Source organism: Urocampus carinirostris, chromosome 11 (genome assembly GCF_059441175.1).
Source record: "Urocampus carinirostris isolate Australia breed hairy pipefish chromosome 11, RoL_Ucar_1.0, whole genome shotgun sequence".
Classification (NCBI taxonomy): domain Eukaryota; kingdom Metazoa; phylum Chordata; class Actinopteri; order Syngnathiformes; family Syngnathidae; genus Urocampus; species Urocampus carinirostris.
The window spans coordinates 12,198,755-12,220,907 of NC_142359.1; the positions used below are offsets into that span (position 1 = coordinate 12,198,755).

The 22,153-nt window shown below is 40.6% G+C and overlaps 1 protein-coding gene across 7 annotated transcripts in view; it reads left to right on the top strand.

Moving 5' to 3' along the window:
• The first annotated feature begins 15,480 nt into the window (after positions 1–15,480).
• The window catches only part of nrxn2b (neurexin 2b), a 631,720-nt gene continuing 625,047 nt past the window's right edge, over positions 15,481–22,153 (top strand). For 5 of the 7 annotated variants that reach the window (XM_088347965.1, XM_088347968.1, XM_088347966.1 and 2 more), the window contains exon 1: positions 15,483–15,706. The gene's annotated coding sequence lies outside the window, so the exon portion shown is untranslated. Of the gene's footprint in view, positions 15,707–22,153 lie in introns of all 7 variants that reach the window. The other 2 variants (XM_088347971.1, XM_088347972.1) reach the window with 2 other exon arrangements.

The window sequence follows — 22,153 nt, forward strand, 5'->3', positions numbered from 1 at the left end:
CCCGTGAGCTGCTTGTTTCCCCTCAACTACCTGACTTTCTCGCTATCCCAATAAACTTTTGTGTGAAACGTTACGCGTTTGGGTCGACCATTCGTTCTGACTCTGACAGTTGCAATACACAAAACAGTAACATCTAGTGGTCAAATAACACACGGTGTCCTTTTAAGAAATATAATCTGCAATCTGCTATACTTGCTAATTTAAGAATGTTTTTCTCCTTGTACTGGAAAAAATAAAACTAAAAGAAGAAAAATAATGGTGAAGTCAATAAGACAAATGGCAGTTAAAATAATAACATTTTATTTTATGGGGTACAATTTTTGTAAGTTTACTTGTTTCTTGTGAACCTAGGCAATATTTAATTTTTCAAAATTGATTATAGTCGTAAAAATCTAGAAATACAAAAAAGGCAATATCTTAGGCAATATCTCCCTGAACCAGTCAGTTCTACAAATTATGTTTTGTTTAAACTCGCATATGAACATGGAGTGGATTCATCCACTTATCTGTTTAATTACTCATAACAGTTTGATTCCTGCCAAGTCTTTATCTTTATTAGTGTCACGAAACCAGAACACACGCTTACTGGAGACGTGATGGCCGTCAGACATCAGCAGCAGCGCCGGGGAGATAACTTCGGATCGAGTGGTCAATCGGAGTGTGGAAATCAGGCATGTCGTGTTTACCGGGGCTGGAGAAGAGATCAAAACGTGGGACAGAAACAGGTCTGATCGGAGGCAGTCAGAATCGGGTAAGCAGAGTTTTAAACGAACGGGATATCGGGAGAAACACACAGAGTTACAAGAATGTACGCCCTAACACTTCTCTCTGGGCGCAGGGCGCTTAAGAGAGGAGTGCCAGCCAATCAGAAGGCGCCCACCCAGGTGCCACATGATTGCTCCAGGTGATCTGGGTTAGTAATCATGACAATTAGATGTGCTTGAATCCCTTTCAAAAGCATGTAAGCTTTAACACAGCAGTGCAACAAGACAATGCTAAAGTTCTTTTAATTAGAAACATTTAGTTTTTTGTTCATATAAGGTTGACTTTATATTCTGTTTACCCTCAGTTGGGTTTTATTTGGACAAATGCAGTCAAAAATGTATACATTGTAGATTTATAGTGTTAAAGTCAGTTCGTGCAAGTAAATAGGCTCAGTCCTCTTAGCTTGTGTCCAACTAGGACCCAACTCAAGACATCAGAATCCCCTGAAGGCTGATCTCCCAGGTGACCAGAATCAAAGGGGGTGGCAGGCAGTTGGGATGCAAACGCATGGTTCAATTCCCAGAGGCTTTGAAGGTCTTTGTTTGGCCTTCAAGACTTGCTCCAATCTCCAGTGATCCTCCTGAATGGACCGAGCCGTAAACAAGCTAGACCGTTGGATGCTTCACACAACAAGCTCACGTGAGCGGTTGAGGTTTGGCATTCTCAATGAGACAAATTCCCACAAGCCCGTCTCAGCATTTCTGCATACAGTGGTAATGGGTTGGATTTTGTAACTTTTGGGATGAAGTTGGTATAAGCACTGAAATCGATTGACCATTTCAGATCTTCGTACCTGTCAACCCTGAGTGACAGAAATGTGTGCAGATCTAGATAGAAAAAGTATCTTCCCACAAAACAGGCAGGGTCGGGTAGGGTTACTCTAACTTGATTACTTACAATTACTTTTGGATTACTCCAATACCAAATATGCTATTAAATGACAAAATAAACTAAATATGAATAAAATTATGACTCACAACACGTGGTAAGCTTTCTCTCCTGGCTTTGATCTCTTTGATCCCCAGCAAAACTAACATAAAATGCGACAAAAACAAAATGAAAATAAATCCAAACAGCTTGCCAAAATCATTTTTGCCGTTCCATGTATTCCGTTACTCCCCAAACCTGCACAATAGTTAGTAATTTTATTCAAATTTTGTTTATTTTGCCTTTTATTAGCATATTTGGTATTGGAGTAATCCAAAAGTAATTGAAAGTAATCAAGTTAAAGTAACCCTACCCAACCCTGAAAATAGGATTTTATTAAATAAGCGTAACAATACTTACTATTAAACAATACTTACTCTAGAATAATTCTGAATGTGTTGAAAACTCGTTCAGGGCCATGTCAAGGATCCTTGTTTTGGTGCCATTTTTTGTGTTAAAATATTCTTACCAAGACTGTCACACATTTTGATTAATTCATTACACTATTGTGCCTATCATATCATTTATCAAGATATGTCACGGTTTGGCATGATGTACGTATAATCTTCTTATTGTTTTTCTTTCAATTGTTAGGTTCCTCATGATTATAACGACTAAAACCAGACAGCAGTGACACATCAAAGTCACATAATACAAAAATATTTAATTCATAATATTTGCAGAGCCAATACCACAACAATTACAAATCTAGCTCAAAGTGTTTATTTTTCAATGTTCTCTCTTTTATTGAAAATACAAAAAAATGATCATTTAAAATAAACTGTTTGAACCTACATACTTACCTGTAATAGGTGAGACAAGGATTCTAATACTGATCATCACAAGCTCCCAAAAAATGGCCAAAAGAAAGGTAGACTTAAGACCGGTTCATGACTGGTGGGAGGCAGAACTCATTATATATCTACCCTGGTCATATCCCTTGAGAGGGGTAACCAACAGCAAGACAAACACATACAAAAACAAGAAAATAAAAAAAGTGGAAAAGTAGTGAAAAACACACACAAAAGTGTTTGGACCATGGCCAACCCAAATGCCCAAACCCCCATACAAGTTAAGTACCTTGTTGGTCATGCTTTTGTCCCTCCAGATGAAACGGTACACGAGAAAGCTGCTATGTCACTCGAGTTAGGGTGACACAATACACTCTTCGTTCAACGGTAGGGCCTGACAGCTTTCACTGGTTTACCCCTGTCGTATCATACAGGCGCCCTGCCCAACCCTTAGAAAATGTCTAAACATCCCACTATCCTTTTAAAACACCTCTTCACTCATTCCTATCACCAACAAGAGCTCTAGATTCCACTATATTTAGACCTCTTTCCTTCAGTGCACTCATAACACCATCCATCCACGTCAATCGCGGCCTTCCTCTTGGTCTCCTTCCATTTACTTCTGCTCAGTAGATCTTCAACACTCGCTCCTTATCCATCCTGTCCATGTGTCCGAACCAACCGAGTACTCTCTTATCCACACACTTGCTCAGTTCCACTACTACTCCAGTTCTGTCTGTCACAATTTCATTTTTCAATCTATCCATTTTTGTCACTCCTAGCACACTCCTCAAACACTTCATCTCAAAAACATTTAATTTCCTTCTCAAATCTGCGTTCAGGCTCCAAGTATCTGCACCATACAACACAGTCGGCACAATCACACTCTCATACAGTCCCCTCTTAACATACTCGTACTCTTGTTGCTCATCACTCTCCCCAAAGCATCCAAAACCTTGCTTCCTTGTTTCACTCTGTGCAATACTTCACACTCCATTCCACCAACTGCAGCCACATCAGAACCCAAGTACCTAAAGCTTTCAACTTTTTCCAGCACCTGTTCATGCAACCTTATTTCTAACGCCACGCCCACTCCATCACGTGAACACTTCATCACCTTACTCTTCCCAACATTCACACATAACTTCCGCCCATCACACACTCTTCCAAACTCCATTACCAACCTTCTCAATGTTTCCTCAGAATCAGCCACAAGCGCTGTGTCATCTGCAAACAACAATTGACTTACCTGACACACCGTTCCACTGTTATCCATCATCTCTACACTGATTCATTATATGATAATCAATAATGCGTACGATAAATAATAGGAAAATATTTACGGATTAAGTGGTGAACCACAGTATGATTATAACACTGTCATTTTGGCTTTACTCCCTTTCAACTCTGCAATGTAAACGTCTGGGGAGGGAAATACCTCGTGTAGTCTCCAACGTTCGTTAATTAGTGATTACCTTCCTGTTTCCGGCTGCAAAACTTGCTTTTTTTGCGATAAGTTATGCAAAAAGAAAACATGAAAGCGTCGGAAACATTAAAATAGGAAAGAAAACATTTTATCTGGTCATTTGCAAACTCACGGGTAAAACGTAAGAGGTAGGGCGCAACCTGGACTGCCTAAAGTATAGAATTATAGCATGCAATGTTGACATACAAAATATAAACATCTAATTGCCATACATGTTGCGAATTTCCATTCCGAGTAAACATTTTCCTGCATCCAATTAGCAGGATGCCATTTTCCAGTAACAGTTTCACGTAAACGTCTTCTCATTTGCACCACAGCTGGCGAATGGAAAGCGAAATTGCATCTAGGTAATAATGGACGATATAAACGATATTTGGAAATGGCAAGGCAGTGCACACAAATTGCCTCGCTGCGGTAAGTTCGTGAATATTGAGATTAAAAGTGCACATCTGACAATATGAAGAAAAGGGAAACCAGAGAATGAAGATTAAAAAATATACCTACTATGATAAGTATACTCTTCAAAAAAATAGAACATTGCATTTTAATAAGAGAGAAAATAAACAGAGCCATCAAATTGTGCCAGTGGCAAAAGGAAATAATGAAATACAAATTATTTGTCAACAAAAACTAAAACTTTGAGGTGGCCAGGAATTAGGATCCAATGGACTAACTTTCTTTTTTCTCATCAAAACGTATCTAATGCACTATATGTACAGGGACACCAAGGTACTTCGTGCTTTGGCTATTGCTGGTTCACTCCTTCGTGCATTTTCAAATAAATTTATTTGGTCCTTGTTGTCATTGATATCATTATATCGTGCATTGTATTTACCCAGGACAGATTAATCTGATTAATTCTGTTGGTTGAGTGTGACTGTTTGCGCGGCCCTGATAGGCTCCTTTACTCTGTCAGTCAAACAGCTGGGGTGGGAATGCACAATCTGTCTCCGGTGCACGGCTACATTTAGCTATTAGCGGCTCATTACTTTGGAAATAAATCCATAATTTAAATCAGACTCTAAGGAAAGATAGAAGAACACAAATGAATGCTGATCACGACTGGGTGCTACGTGGATTATTATCGGGTTCCAGAAGCGACTCGGACGGTGTCTGGCGAAAGGCAAAGTGGTGTTTCTCGACCGTGGATCTTCCCAACGACGGGTCCATTAGTCATGAAAAGGATGACACAAAGCCAAAATTCATAGGAAACCACTATATTCGGGATGGTCTTATTTTAATCATCACAGGCTGGACCTGCTTCTCTCAGGGGGCGGCAGTAGCTCAGGAGGTAGAGCGCTCGTCTTTGGATCAAGGGATCCCAATTCGAATCCCGGCTTGTTGGTGTTACATGTCGAAGTGTCCTTGGGTAAGACACTGAACCCCTAATACCCCCAATATGCAGGTTAGCGTCTTACATGGCTGCAATACAATATTGGGAAATGTGAAGCACACTGTAAAGCGCTTTGGGAAGTAATTGACTTGAAAAGCGCTATATAAATGCAGATCATTTCATTTCATTCTCTCCCGACATCACTTCCCGAACCAGATAATAATCCACGGAGGACCCTCTGGTCATCAATGTTTCTTTGCGCTCTTCTAACTTTTTTGAGAGTCGATTGCATCAATTAATTCTTTTTTTAATGTGACTTGCCACCAAAGTTACTAGCTGTCACGTCGCTTAATCATTTGTTTTGGTGGAAACATTGACTTGTGTCCCCGCCCTGCTGTTTGACTGACAGCATACACCAGCCTATCACAGTAGCACACACAGACAGTCTTATCCACACAAAACACAAATCCCGCCCCAATCTGACCCGTGATAGCATTTGCTGTGTGTTGTTTGCTCAAAACACAATGCACTATACGTTAAGTTTCAAAGACAATAAACACAATTTAATTCAAAATTTGTGAAGCAGTGAACCAGCGATAACCGAGGCGTGAAGTAGCGTTTGATTACAGTGACGACACGGCGGATGAGTGGTTAGCGCGGCTGTGGCATAGTTTTGAGGTCATGGGATAAAATCCAGTCACCAGCCTTTTTGTACAAAGTTTGCATGTTCTCCCTGTGTTTGCGTGGGTTTCCTCCCACATTACAAAAACATGCATTTCAGGTTAATTCGCCGGTCCAAATATAGGTTAGTGAGTTGTCTGTCTCTGTGTTCCCTGCAACTGGCTGGCAACCAGTTCAGGGCACCGGCCACCCCCCCCCCATGTGACCCTACTGTGGATAAGCGGTGCAGATAATGGATGGATAGATAAAACGTTCTAAAATCCCCTACTAATCTAACGACTGCACATTAACAATTGGTCGATATCTGAGCCCTGAAAAACTCCAACAGAAGCAAAAGAGGACAGTTGTCCCCCCCTTTCTCCAAATAGTCACAAGGCACATAGAGCCTTGCCTTATTTAATGCTCCAATGGTGACACCTTGCCCAACCGCTGTGTGAGAGCTTTTGTTTTCCTTGGGGGATTCAAGCATCCCTTTTCCTTTTTGCCTGACATAAATGGGCGCTTCCCTGGTGGCAGCCAGCCGCTCCGATGGGATTAAATTGGGGTAGGTGTTGGCGTGAGGTGAGCAGGTTGCCAAATATGCCATAATGGCGGCATGCGAACCGTTTCTTGCTTTGTTTGTCCTCCTGTCATCTGTTTGCAAGACACGCTCCCTGGTTGTTGTTGATAAAAAAGTCAATGAAATGATCTGCATTTATATAGCGCTTTTCAAGTCAATGACTTCCCAAAGCGCTTTACAATGTGCTCCACATTTTCCAATAGCGGCCTTGCAGCCATGTAAGGCGCTAACCTGCTTATTGGGGGTATTAGGGGTTCAGTGTCTTACCCAAGGACACTTCGACATGTAACACAGACGGGCCGGGATTCGAACTGGGATCCCTTGATCCCAAGACGAGCACTCTACCTCCTGAGCTACTGCCGCCCCCAATGATTTTACATTTACAAAAGGTGATACCCGGCATCTTAATGCGGTTGCTATCACGTCTTGGAAGATTGACATGACTGATATTTGAAACAGTTTTAAATTTTTCCCCGTAGTCAAGTCAAGTCAAATTTATTTATATAGCCCTTAATCACAAAAAAATGTCTCAAAGGACTGCACAGGATTACAATGACACACTTACCTGATCTTAAACCAACACGCGGGCAAGGAACAACTCAAAACCTCAGCGTGAGGAAAAAGAGAAACCCTGAGAAGGGAGCCCACAAGTGGTATTCCCCTTCCAGGATGACAAGGGTGAATTACATTTAGCATTACAGTACACAAACATAGTAAACACTAGGTAACATGTTGAAAATTTGTCCGGAAAGTGCATGACAGCAGCGACGCCCCCAGCCTGTAAACTAGTCCAGAAAATCTATGACGGCCACGACGCAGCTTCCCATCTCTGCCAGCTGGTCCATGCAGGCGTTCACATGCTTTAGGTCAAACGCTGGTCCGCTGACTCATCTAAAATTGTCCTTCTCCTTCGTATCACCACCAGGCAGGCAATCGGAAAAAGACAGGACAATACAGAATATGAGGTGGGCATCAATCATAAGCTTTGGAATGGAAGTGTCTTAAGCCTTGATTTAAAAACTTCCATTGAGGTTGCAGATCTTATCTCCGGAGGCAGGGCATTCCATAGCACCGGGGCCTGGATGGAGAACGCTCTCAAGCCTGGAGACTTCTTGACTTCCATAATTTATCTTAATTATTTTTTTGTCCCCCAGTCCAATATCAGTGCACGTACTGTAAGCACAAATTATCCCTGTCCTGGGTATTTGGGTGAAGAAACAAGAGCTGAAGAAAGCAGTTATTTTGAGGGTTTTTTTTTTAGAAAGAAACTAAATAAAACTAACAAGATATTATGGGCTTGGCGCAAGGGCTTGGATTGACAAAAATGAAGCTTAGCTGAAGCAAATGAAAATTTTTCCAGTCCAAGTAAGAGAGCAACATCATCACAAGAAACCTTTGATTGGACTAATTTTAATTAGAGAGGAATGGTTGTCGACACACCACGGGTAACGGTGCCCCCACAGCCCTACTAGTTAAAGTATCGAACCAACAAACCAACCAAACATGATACGATAATGGCAGATTCAAGGGCTGACTCATCATAACACCACTTACAATCATTGCTGGCAAACTATTGAATGAAAGAATACATTGAAACATCAAATCAACAAAAAAAGTAAATGCTTCATTCAAATATATGGATTAGAATAAAATACATTTATAAAAGTACACAAATAATATTATTATCGAAGTAATGATGTGATGATTAAATAATAAATCTATTATAGTTGTAAAAGTCATGCAATAGTGACGAGATATTCAGTGACACATTTTAATAATCTACCTGAAGTGATCTCTTGAGTAGATAGTTACATATAGCAGGAGTCAATACTCCTGGACCTTTTGTTGCATAAAACATCACCACAAAATAAATAATGTATGTTTGCATGTATGTACGGTAGGCACGGTTTGTGTGGTCTGTTTGTATATATGTATTTATGTATATGTATGTATTTATTTATTTATTTTCCAAGGAGCTTTGTGTTGCTGATCTCTGATAATTTCTCTTAGAATCATGCCCCCTTGTATGTTTAGTACTTTTACGCCGTTTAAGGTTGCAAAAAAGTCAAATGCAGTAAAAATCTTGCACACACTTTTTCTGCAGTTTTTTTCTTTTTACTCAAAAAGTAATTATATTATAAACAAAAAAAAAACATTTTTCCACTGACAGCTTTTGATTTTTGATCATTTACTGTATTATTTTTCTAAGAAATGCGTAGTTAAACTTGAAAAACTTGAAAATAGAGTAAAATCAAATGAAGCAACATTATCAACCAACACAAATAACATGTATTTTCTCCTGAACCACAGTGATGACAAATTATAAAAACTTTATTCTGTCAATTTAGACAACATGATAATTTAATATTAAAAAAAAAAAAAAAATGTCCCTTGGCTCCAAGAAGATTGGGAAACACCACACTAGAGCATTTTTCACTCAAACGTATTTCTTTCTTTTGAAACATCTTTAACTGACACTACTGTAGAGGAAACCAAAATACATGGACAAAAACAACCTAAAATAAAGGTATTAGCCAACATTCATCACCAATATTTCATTTTGAGCTTTGCTGTTTTAAATGCAGTTCGTTTAAAGGTTTTGGGAGTAGATTCCTCAATATTTACGTAATCTTCACACCCACAATGCTTAGGTTTGATCCGTACTGTATTTATTTTCATATTTTCTAGGTCCGGCCAAGCAATCTAGAAAATAAGTCAAGCACATGTGTATAATGATTGTTGATACTCCCTTTTGAGCTGTTTAATGCGCAAAATAGTATCAATTAGTTTTAATTAAACAAATAAGTTTTGTTTTTTGGAATGTATTTGTCTATGTTTAATTCTTTGTGTTCCTGTAAATGTTACTTCACTATAATAACCGTGATTTGAAGAGAAAAGCCTTTCCACCATTGTGTATTCTTTATCCTCAGCATGGTCAGTATAAAGCTACATTGGTAAAAATAAGCAACACATATCATTCCGATATGTCGTCGCGGCTCTGAAACTCGAGGTAAGTGTTCGTGCCCTCCCTAGGGGGGCAGTATGTTGTGGTGGGAGGAATAATTGCTTACTCTCACACCTCGCCATAAGTGACTCGTAACTGCAACGATAATGACACTCTGGGCTCACGAACACTGTTCTTGCAGCACTAAAGTGCACCGCTGGGACAACCTGGGGGAGTCAAACACACATGGTGAAAAAAATACGAAAAAACCCAAAATAAACACGGCTGAGTGGCATATCATGTTGCTTGCAATCACGGAAACCAAAACAAACAAAAACAAAAACGGAAAAGCTTCTTGCAATGAAAAAAACCCATTGAGTATATTTTAAAAAGTATGACTATTGGAGTAGTGCAATGTAAAAACTGTTTCGCAGAATGCCACAATCCAAAAACCCAGTTTGGATTCTTCACTGGCAAAAGTCATAAATCAAATAACTTCAAAAAACTCTGTGGGTTCTTCATATAAAAAGACAATGGAAAATACAATTTTCTGTTGTGCTCTGCTTAGTCTTAACAGGTCTGAGATCAGCTTAGTTGTCAGAGCACTATAGATTAGGGGTTTCAGCAATTCTTCCGTATGTGAGTTACTTATAAAATTGCCCAAAAATACTTACAGTGGAACCTTGGTTCTCGACCATAATCCGTTCCAGAACCCTGTTCGAAAACCGATTTGTTCTATCACCGAAATCATTTTTCCCATTAAAAATAATGTAAATCGTTTTAATCTGTTCCAACACCCTGAATGTTTACCTTGAATGTTTAACGTAAACATAAAGCTAACCCAAGCTAATCGTACGTTCGCGTTATCGTAATCTTCCGTACGAAAGATTACGCTAACACGAACGTATAAAAATAAAAAAATCGGGTTGTTTACAAGTCATTTAGCAACCGGGTCTCCACAACAAGTGGTGAGCGGTTCATTGGAAAGAGGGCTCCATTCCAACACCCTGAAAGTTGGGCTCCGTTCCAACACCCTGAATGTTTACCTTGAATGTTCAACGTAAACATAAAGCTAACCCAGGCTAATCTTACGTTTGCGTTATCGTAATCTTCCGTACAAAAGATTACGCTAACATGAACGTGTAAAAATAAAAAAAAAGGATAAAGAAAATAATTATGAATAGGATTTCTTACCTTTGTGGTGGTCAGCAGAAGGCGCAGGTGGACAGTGGGGTATTTCCTAGCAAGATCAGACACTCGCACACCTACTTCATATTTTGCTATTATTTCTTTCTTAAATGCAATAGTTGTACGCACTACTTTTCTTTTTTCACCTGTAGCAACTTTGCTGCTTGCACTGACTTTCTTCGGAGGCATAATTAGGGGCTAAAACACTTCGTACACCTATATTAAAAGCGAAAGCAAAGCGAAGCAGGTCTGCACGCGATAACAGTTGGTCACGAAAAGAGCGATCTACACCCGTACGGCGCTCAGCATCGCACCCTAGCGTACGCACTCACGCATTACCGGCGTTCGAACTCCGATTGTTTGACCGAACAGCGAAGCAAGAATTTCTCGAAATTTTTGGTCAGACTCCGATTTGTTCGAACTGAGAGGCATTTGAAAACCGAGGTTCCACTGTATTTTAAATATAGCCTGTTGAGTATTGTTTATTTGCACAATACATGTTCATGTATCTCACATTACTGCATGAGCCCATATTATACAATACAACCCAGTACATTTTTTGGGTCATTACTTTATTCTGATGACTTGCTCGGAACGGGATCAGCCAAGTATATCTACCGATAGACAGCCTCAAGTACACTACCAAATATTTGGATGTACAGACACTGCCCTTTTATAGATTCGTAAGTTGAATTTGATCGTAAGTTGCTTCAGTGTTATATCTTGTATGTTTAAGATTTATATAAGTATGTTTAAGGCTTGTATAAGTAACCTATATTGTTTTATACTAAAAAACAAAGATTTCCTAAAATAATATGTTCTATAAAGATAAATTAAGTTAAACGTAACTTACTTTTGGAAGATAATCTTCAAGAGGTCCTCCTTCGAGTTAGATAGTTGCCGAAAAAAAGTGATCCAACCATTTTCTCCTCCGCATCAAGCTTTCTTATTTCACCATAGTTAAAAAAAGAACGTCTGTTCTTTACACTTTACACCAACCATATTGTATGGATGCACGAGATCTCATCTCATCTTATCAGCTGCACCGCTTATCCTCAGTAGGGTTGCGGGGGTGCTGGAGCCCATCCCAGCAATCATCGGGCAGTGGGCAGGGGACACCCTGAACTGGTTGCCAGCCAATTGCAGGGCACACAGGGACAGACAATTCGCTCGCTCATTCACACCTAGGGACAATTTGGACCGGCCAATCCACCTGAAATGCATGTCTTTGGAATGTGGGAGGAAACCGAAGTGCCCGGAGGAAACACACGCAAGCACGGGGAGAACATACAAACTCCGCACAGGAAGTCCGGTAGCTGGATTTGAACCCACACAGGAGGTTCCCAAGACCCTAGAACTGTGCCGCACATGCGCTTACCACTGCGCCGCCGTGCTGCCTTGGATGCACGAGATATTAAACAATAAAAGTGTCAAAGTTCTTAGCGCAGTGGAGATAGTGTAGACATGAAATAGGCAGTATAGAATCTTTACAAACGAACCTCGAAGAGGAAGCAGATTTCTTCTTCGTGGTGGGTGCTGGGTGAGCTTTCACCGCGCCATACGCCGATAGCGGCGGAAAATAGCACTGCAGTAATGTCCTGTCCTTGGAAAAAGGTGCACACACTACAAAATATAACTTACAGGAAAAAAAATACACTAAACATTAAGCCCACAGCACAAAAAGGGGTGAGTTCCTGTGCCACCCTTCATCGGCAGAGAGGCCTAACAGCATACATTGGTTTACCCCCTCCGCATAATATGCGTCAATATAAGTCATTCTTAACTATCCCACGGCATTCACAGCTATCCCTTGTGCACCCTCTAAAATCTGTTTAATTGACCAACCTTACATCCAGAACATGTTTCACCCTATCCGTCCTACCATATTTGGGCCTTCCTTATAATAAAAATCAAAAATACCAAAATAATAATAATAGTAAAAATACAGTTTTTTTATTGAGTAGAATAAGACTTTTTTTTATCACTAAAAAGCACTTAAAAATAAGTGAGAAAAGGTGTTGGGTTGTTCAAATGTAAACATTAAATTCCAACCATTGATTCCACAATCAAACACATTTTCAAATGATCAATTTCTTTAAATTATAAAGACATCAATGTATACGATAAATTGCAGAGCCGTATTTTGTCAATATTGCATTTAGATCCTACAAACTAAAGGGTAGCTGTGATGATTGATTTAGATGCATCTAAGATAAAAAAAGGAATCGCTTCCCGTACTATAATTGACAAAAGCCATTCCACGTGTTTGTTGAGCTCAGAGGTCTGGGCTCCAGCTCCAACACATAAAGGCTCTCGGAAGACTGGATATTGAAGAATGTATCAATAATGGAGGCGCACGCAACGGTTCCCAATGGCTTGAGATTGATCCCCCACTCAACTGTAAGGCAAGCTTCTATGGACTTGATTCTGAAAACGTTACGACATAAAGATGTGCCTGTAAATGGGCCCGTAGAGCCATAATGTTTACAGGCTGGAGATATACAGGTTCTTGATGGAATTCTAGTTTCCGGAGCAATGGCAATAGGACGTAGGGTCTGGCGCACTCCTTTCCACCAGTGCGCGCTGAGCGTGTTTTGTTTCTGGAGCAATTGGCAATTGGATGTAGGGTCTGGTGCACTTCCTTCCACCAGGGCACGCTGAGCATGTTTGGAACTGGGCATAAGTGTGTCCTATACCCAATTCCCTGTCCCGGCAGCAGCTTATGGTTCCTGTCTTGCCGGCGGGGAGAAAACCCCGCGGCTGCGCCTGGTTTCCTGTCCTGGCTGCAGAGGGAAAGCCCCTGGGCCGACCTGGGTTCCAGTCCTGGCGGAGAGTATAAAGCCCCTCGGCTGCGCCTAGTTTCCTGACCTGGCTGCAGGGAGAAAGGCCCTTGGCAGACCTGGGTTCCTGTCCTGGCAGAAAAGATGAAGCCCCTTGGCCGCGCCAGTCATGACTGCGGGGAGAAAGCCATTCGACAGACCAAGATTCTTGTCCTGGTGGCGAGTATAAAGCCCCTCAGCCGCTCTAGGTGTTCTGTCTTGGCGGCGAAGCGCAAGTACCTAATGCTGTCTCTTTGCTGTAGCCTCCGTATTTTTATTTTTATTTTTTGGGGGGCCTTCGTGTAGGATAATTAGGGATTGGATTGTGGATATTGGACACACCTGTGCCCAGTTCCAAACACGTTGGAACTGGAAGGAAAAGTGTACAAGGTACCGAGTTAAAGTTAGATTTGTTGTTAAATATTTCCTCCACTTGAATGTTTCCATCTTGTGCAGAATGATGAATAGGATCAAAATTGGAGCTGCAGTAGCTAGTTTGTTAATTTTTTTATGAAGATTTTTGTCAACGTATCAGGAATTTTTTTTAGCGGAATCTCTTTTAAAATAAGTAGTCGAAACACAGCATTTAGTGATGTTTTCTATTTCAACTTTAATCATACAGCAACGTCATTGAGCTGTTTTGTCCATCCTTGGGGGTGGCACTTTTACTAATTGTGATCGAGGAATGATGACATCATGGTGTTTTACAACAAATCCTGACTGTGTTTCAAAAAAAGCTGAACCGTGATTGGTCATCATCTTTATCATAGGTAAAGTCAACACAATATCTCATCTCGTTAGCCGTACCGCTTATCCTCATTAGGGTCGCGGAGGGGCTGGAGCCCATCCCAGCCATCTCCGGGCAGTGGGCAGGGGACACCCTGAACTGGTTGCCAGCCAATCGCAGGGCACACAGGGACAGACAACTCATTCGCTCATTCACACCTAGGGACAATCTGGACCGGCCATTTCACCTGAAATGCATGTTTTTGGAACGTGGGAGGAAACCGGAGTGCCTGGAGGAAACCCACGCAAGCACGGGGAGAACATACAAACTCCGCACAGGAAGTCTGGAGCTGGATTTTAACCCACGACAGGTTCCCATGACATTAACTGTACCGCACAAGCGCTAACCACTGCGCCGCCGTGCTGCTCAACACAATATTCTATTGGTTAAAATAATTTGGATTAACTTTGCTTGTAATAGGCAAAATAACCACAAATTGACCAAAAGTCCACCAAAAACAGTTTGCTGCACTGCTAAGATACAATTGGCAGAAATCTTTTCTCCTTTTAAGTATTTTTTCCAAGGTGGTTCGAATATCTTGCTCAAAATAGCAGCTGCTAAATAAATAGGTTTATTTTAAGAATGATTCCCCCCGTTCTGATGGATACGAAAAATATCCAAGCATACGACAAAAATGGACATATTGAAAAATAAATTCTACCAAGGGGATAAGAATTTTTAATTCTTACACTCTTTGAAGTAGTTCAAAAATACAATCTTTCTCCAATTTGCAGAACATGTTGTTAATTTGAAGCTATCTTTTCTATTTTAAGATATTATATTTCACTTTTGTAGCAAAAAAAATAAGACATTGGTAGATTGTTCCACTCATGCAAGTATTTTTTTAACGTGGCCAGAATGAATTTCTTAAAATTAGCAACATGATCTACTATGATAAAAACACAAGATACATGTTTCTATTTTAAGTACGACGAGTGTAATAAAACATAGTAATACATTTATAAAAATCAAATATTATTGTAAAGATAAAGATGATAAAGATTATATATTTAGGTGGAAAAAAAGTAGTTGCACTGTCCCCAATCAGCCTGCAAGGGACGCCCATGTGCATCACTACTCGTCTGCAAAACCCAACCTAAGAAACCCCACAAAACTGCACTGACTGACACAATAAAATCCACCAGGTCCACGAGTATCTGACTAGCTTTTGTTTTGAAGCTTCACTTTTTCCAGCTTTCACTTCCGCTTTTTGTGCAGGTGGAGCGCTTCATGCATCCACGAGCTTTCACATCTGTCTTGAAGGACAGACACCGCGCCGCTTGGTAACGGTGCTGGTGGGGAGGTTTTGCAAATCTTAATAAAAGAAATCCTGGATAAAGACGCACATACTCGGAATTTTTCTTTTTGATGGTTGCTCTCATTTCTCACGATCTGGAGAATACAACACAAGGACCACATTGGATAGGTAAGTCAGGACTTTTCTTATTAACTGCTGTCATGGTTTCGTAATGACAAGTGTCAAAAAGGTTGGTGGTATTGGTTGGTTGCTATTTGATACATAGCAGGCTATTATCTATCAATCAAACGTCGTGAGGTTGCCATTACGCAAAGGATGCGTAATTGCACGGCTTCTGATTGATTGGAGGGACACTGACGCTTCCTGCATCTTGGACAAAAACTGCGGTGTGTGTGTGTCTCAAAGACACAATAGTTCACATAGAGGCAAAATCAAAGTCTTTTAAGCACGGTACCTTGCAAATAATCCACACAGGTTTTTGTGCATTGACGTTTATTTGCGCTGTGCGCACGCGTTGCGTCCAACTTTTGTCCTCGTGCACTGCAAAGTCCTTTTGGTTGTGTAGTTTTTTTTGATTGGTCACGCAAAAGTGGTTGCATTGAAAACTGACTGCCACGTTGCACCGCATCAATGCCTTATTATTTGAACATTACGCCGAGTACAATTGCAAACGTGCACGGTTTCCCAGTATTTTATGTTTTTGATCATTTCTAATTGTGTAGGCTGTATAACAATTATTGAACGGTAGGAAAAATGCTTGTTTTTGAGAGCAATCTCGTTTTGCCTATTTCGGCTATAATTCGGATCGTCACTTTTATCCGTCATCGTACATTTCTAATGCTGTCTCAGTATTCTATACAGTCTTTCTGTGTGTAAATAAGCGAGCTTGTAAGGTTTGTCATTCACCTAATGAGGGTAATTGCAATCATAAATAGGGGAGCAATTGATTGAGGTTGCCAGGTATGCAATAGTCCCCATCCACTTTTGTCAAACTGTTGAATGGAAGTGGGATTAAGACCACACCATCCACTCCACACCCATCCCAACCTGCCTCTCCCTGCCTGGCCCCGGCCTCCATTCATCTTCCCAGCCCACGAATAAAAAGCGAGAAAATCTTGAAGTAGTCATAAAGACAGACACTTGCATAAAATGGAGATATAAAAATGAAGGCCACCTTCACCCTACTCCTCCTGTTGCACTCGTCTCACTTTTCCTTTTTGGATAAAAAAGCGTCAAAGGCTCCTCACACTCTCTGAAGGACCTTTTAGCTTCTGAATGATTGCAGGACTTAAACGTAGAGAAGTGGATGTGGGAGCTGAGGGTGAGCATGGATTCTGTGGTGACATATCGATCCGATCATCAGGTTTCCCTTCCGAGAGGTTGCCATGGCGGCGGGACTGAGGTCAAACGTTAAATATGATCATCATCCGCTTTTTGTCAACGCTTAAAATGGATTTAGTCTTATATTTTTGTGTGTGTGTGGACACTGTGGCGTTGCCGCTATAATGTGATGTCCCATCTAATTGTGATGACGTCACGTAATAAGGAGTGGCATCAATGCATCAGTTACTCTCGAAGGATGTTGGAGATTTTCTGTCTAAATACAAAAAACAAACACTTCAGATAAACCCAAATTAAGATTTTAAAACAGGATACATGTTTCTAGAAGTGGAGGATCTAGTGTACCTGTTTGACACAGGGGTGCTGATAATTTGAGGTCCAGAATGTCATAAATGTATTATGAAAGGACATCTTAGAGGTAAGAAAAACATGCATTCATTAAAACAATATTGATTAAATAATAAGGAAAAATACATGTACTATAATATAACAGACATGCATTTTCAGAAATACTCTTCGATTGAGGAGTTAGAATTTGTTTAAAAATAAAGAGAGCTGACATAAATGTCCACCATCTTACTGCGACGGGGACCCGAAATCCGCAAAAAAGTTGGGCAAAAAAATATGAAGTAAAATGGTGCGTGGAACCACAGGAAGCCAGAGACCAACGAGATCGATACCAGTTACACGGGCCGATACCAGAGAGATGGTGTCGATACGGGACTGACAGGATTGATAACAGATATAGGAGACTGGAGACAGAGATCAGACAGAACGAGATAGATGGGAACGATAACAGACACTGGAGACCAATATCAAAACAGGACGGGATAGACTGGATTGATACCGGACAGTCAAAGCGCCCGTCTTGTGGGTGCAGAGGTTCGTTGACGGACTGACAAAGGATGAGTGAGACTACTGACCTTAAATAGGAGAGAAGCCAATCAGTCAACAAGCCGCAGCTGGCGCCAAATGGGCGGGGCCAATTGGGCGCCATGGGCAACCGTGACAATTTTGACAGTTGTTGTTGTTTAAAAATCATAATAATAATTTATTACTTGAGAATTTCAGATTTCCTACTTTATTTCACAAATTGAAAAAATAACAAAACAAGATTCTGCAAAGGAACCTTTTAAAGGGATTGTATTATTTCTTATTTTCTAATTTATTTAGCATGAGATTAACCTTGCGGGAGCTGGCATAATTGTCGGCCATTTTGCTTTTGCCGGTACCTGTGAAACCATAAACTTTGTAAAAGGCTAGAAAAAAAATGAGAAGGGAAAAACGTGGAGCTTGGTCACATTGAGTCTCTGTAGTTTGTATTCAGGGTTGGGTAGGGTTACTTTAGCTTGATTACTTTCAATTACTTTTGGATTACTCCAATACCAAATATGCTAATAAAAGACAAAAGAAACCATCTATCTATCTACCTTGGTCATATCCCTCAAGAGGGGTGACCGACAGCAAGACACACACATACAATAACAAAGAAAATAAACTAAATATGAATAAAATGACTAAATTTTGTGCAGGCTTGGGGAGTAAGGGAACACATGGAACGGCAAAAATGATGTTGGCAAGCTGTTTGGATTGATTTTCATTTTCTTTCTGTCGCATTTTATGTTAGTTTTGCCGGAGATCAAAGAGATCAAAGCCAGGAGAGAAAGCTTACTATGTGTTGTGAGTCATAATTTTATTCATATTTAGTTTATTTTGTCTTTTATTAGCATATTTGGTATTGGAGTAAGTTATTGAAAGTAATCAAGTTAAAGTAACCCTACCCAACCCTGCTTGTATTCATCCTTTAGCTTTGTAGCACTCGTTTTTGTTTGCACTACTCAACACAGCAACATCTGATGGTCAAATATTACAGTGTCCCTAAAAGCCTGGAAACGTTTAAATGTAATCATTCTAGTCGAGACCGTACTCTGAGAACTTTCTGCAAATAAACGGCATCGCAGTCAATGGCTGCAGCACCACCTGTTGCCCCGGCGTGCACGCACACACCCTCTGAGTCCTGCCTCATCCGCCGCGGCATCCCGTGGAGTTAAGGCGGCCAAACTGTGGCGTGATGGCGCCCATTGAGTTCAAAGCGGCCGGCGCGGCTTTTAATAATGTGCGTTTGGTCTCTCTAATTGAGGAAGCGTGAGGGAGAATCCTAGCTTCGGCGTATTCCGCCAAGATCAAGTCATGAATTAATTTAACACGGCGCACGAATACATCTGAATGTTTGATGAGGATTTTTCTTTTTTTTTTAATATTCCCCCTTCAAATATGTAATCTTACTCCCCCTCTTTTTTCATTTCTGAAAAAAAAAACTGGCAATGAATTAATAAAGACGTTCTGCAGCCTCCAGCGATCGATTCATAAGGGATATTTGGGTTTGAAATTCATAGAATAAAGTTTGTGTGGGTGAGTGGTTGTGTGTGGAATCCGACCCTTTTAAACTCCTACTTCTTCCTTTTTTGGGGGCGTTTTCGGGGGGAAGGCCCTTTTCCGGGCGCAAGTCCAAGACGAGTCAAAGACGTTTTTAGTCTGCGATGGGCTGCAGACTGCAAAGTGGAGCAGGTTGTATAACCGTTATATGGGACACACGTAAGAGTTTTACGCTCATAATTGAGGAGTGGGTGTTTGTAACTAATCCGTGTGTGCTGTGGGATATCACTCATCCGCACTATTTCCAGTTCTGCATAATCATCCGGTTGGTGTTTTTGTCGATCATTTCCAAGACTTGATAGCCCCGATGGAATTAAACCCTTATATTTGAAAACGGAACATCTTACCTATAACAGTTTTACTCTAATTGCCTGTCCCCATTTTACAATTGATAAGACAAGTAAAATGGCCTGGCGTCGCTAATTGGCGATTGGAATCAGATGCTTGGCGTAGTCAGTAGATCGGTAGCTGTAGTACCTAAAATCAATTTTGTTGGTATTTATGGGGGTGCCTTAACAGGAAACCTAGCTAAAGACACTCGCCAAGGCCTCAAGTACAACTGCATTCATTTTTACCAAACTCAGTTCAGCTATTTGGGAGCCTATTAGTCACATACGAACACACACACACCCAAACTGGGATTCATAAACTACTTCATATATGGATGGATGGACGTGTATACCAGTGTTTCCCAACCTGGTTTGAGCTGGGGCACACTTTTTTCTCAAAAAGTCTGTACATATATTTGCAATTTATTCCTGGCCTATTTCCCCTTTTTTAAAGCTTAATGTGTTGCCTATAAAAAATATGTATACATAGAACGTTTTTGTAATCCCCGTGACTCAGGTGGGAACACAGGTTAATAATTTTGTTGTAATTTATGATTTTTTTATATGAACTGTTTTGTTTTAATGTTTCACTCTATTTGTCTGTGTTTTTTTCAAGGACATTAGCAAAAAAATAAAACGTAAAATGAGCAAAAATTATCTGCTAGTGGAAACCACAATGTTTTACTGGGTTGTCAGTCTTTTTGTGTTTATTATTATTGTTTTTTTATTAAGTAGAATATGAAAAACAAATAAAATCAGCTAAATGTTGTACGACATTTTTATATCATTTTATCTAACTGACTTATAGGCTTAAACGACGAACCCATTTTTCGTTAAACATTCTGTCTATTTCTGTGGTGTGAAATGGCAGAGGTCAAATGGCGTTTGCTGGGATATTATCGCCATCTCCTGTTAAGTAGTGCAATTGACGTCTGTTTTTTTTCCTCAGTATTTTCTTAGTACACTGGTATACAGTACTTTTATTTGTTAAACAAATGCTTAGGCCTGTGAAAAGGTTACTACATCCTGGTCATCCTGAACGGGGATTACTACTTGTGAAGCCCCTTCTCAAGTTTTCTTATTTTCCTCGTGCTCATGTTTCGAGTTTTTCCTTGCCCACATGTTGGTTTAAGATCAGGGTATGGTTTAGTCTTAACCTTTAAGACATTTTGTGATTAAGGGCTATACACATAAATGTGACTTGACATGAAAACTTCACAAAACTATTGCAAAACTATGTAGGCTGGCATTGAGTGTCTCATTGTCTGGCACAAGTTTTGGCACATCATGTTGGTTTTTCATATCGCACACAAACACATTACGTTTGAATTCTGGCAGAGAAATCCTCCATCATCAACCTTCATCGATGCCCGGTTTGTGCGGAGTCACTACTCTACGAAAAAAAGTGCAGCACAAAGCTCATCCTGGAGTCGACGGGTTTTATTTAGTTAATCAGTGGGCCAGAATCAATGGAGCGATAATGTTACTCGATCATGCTTTTCAATTAATGGCCGGGGAAATTAAATGAGCCCAAATTGTGTTGGGCTCCCATCCACACTCCCAATCAATGTCGATAATTGTTGGGTTTTAGCACCTAACGCCTTTCCAAGCTCACAACTCCCCCTCTTTCGATGCCCCCTCCCTATCCAAAAGAAAGCAGCCTAAGATGTTTATTTTTCCAACACCTCCCGTGAGCCGGCGTGACGCGGCGCCTGGCCAGTGAGATTTGCGATTGGTGTGAATGTGCGAGAATAGGCGAGGCACGCCCAATCAGCTCCTGGAATAAATCTGCCATTTGACACGCCGCCTGGTGCATGGCAAGCTGCAGAGCATGTGTGTGCACATTTGCCACGCAGATGGTTTCGGCGGCAGACACGCTCCGGCCCGTTCCGACAGAACGGATCCCTGGGAACCAATCAACTGTTGACAGCATGAGAAATTGGCCCGTCAAACAAACGTTTGACAATGGAGCTGAGTGCAAAATTAGCATCACACTAGTGATAGCGTCCTTGTTTGTTTGGATCCGGTGAGTAGTACGCACACACTTATGAAGGATCAAACATGCTTTTGCATTTATATATACAGAAATACCTACACATATATGCCAAATAAATACATTAAAACATAAATCACATAAATAATGTTTATTCATACAGCACTACATCACAAACAGTCTCCAAGCGCCGCACAGACCACAATAACAACATCCTGTGATCTGAAACCTATATGAGGGCGAAAACCTCGGTGCAAAAAAATGAAGAAAACTTGCGAAGAGGCTGCACATGAGGTAATCTTCCTTCCAGGATGACCGGGGTCTAGATCAGGGGTTTAAACAATTACTTTGTATTATTAGTGCCAATGACGCCCACTTTTACATGCATTTTTAAATCAACAACTTAGGGTGTTATTAAGTTGTCTATTTGTTTTTAACAGGTTGACCATTGGAAGTAGGGCTGAGTAGACTCGGTCAAACACAACGCATGTTTTTACTGGAAAATCACTATGACTG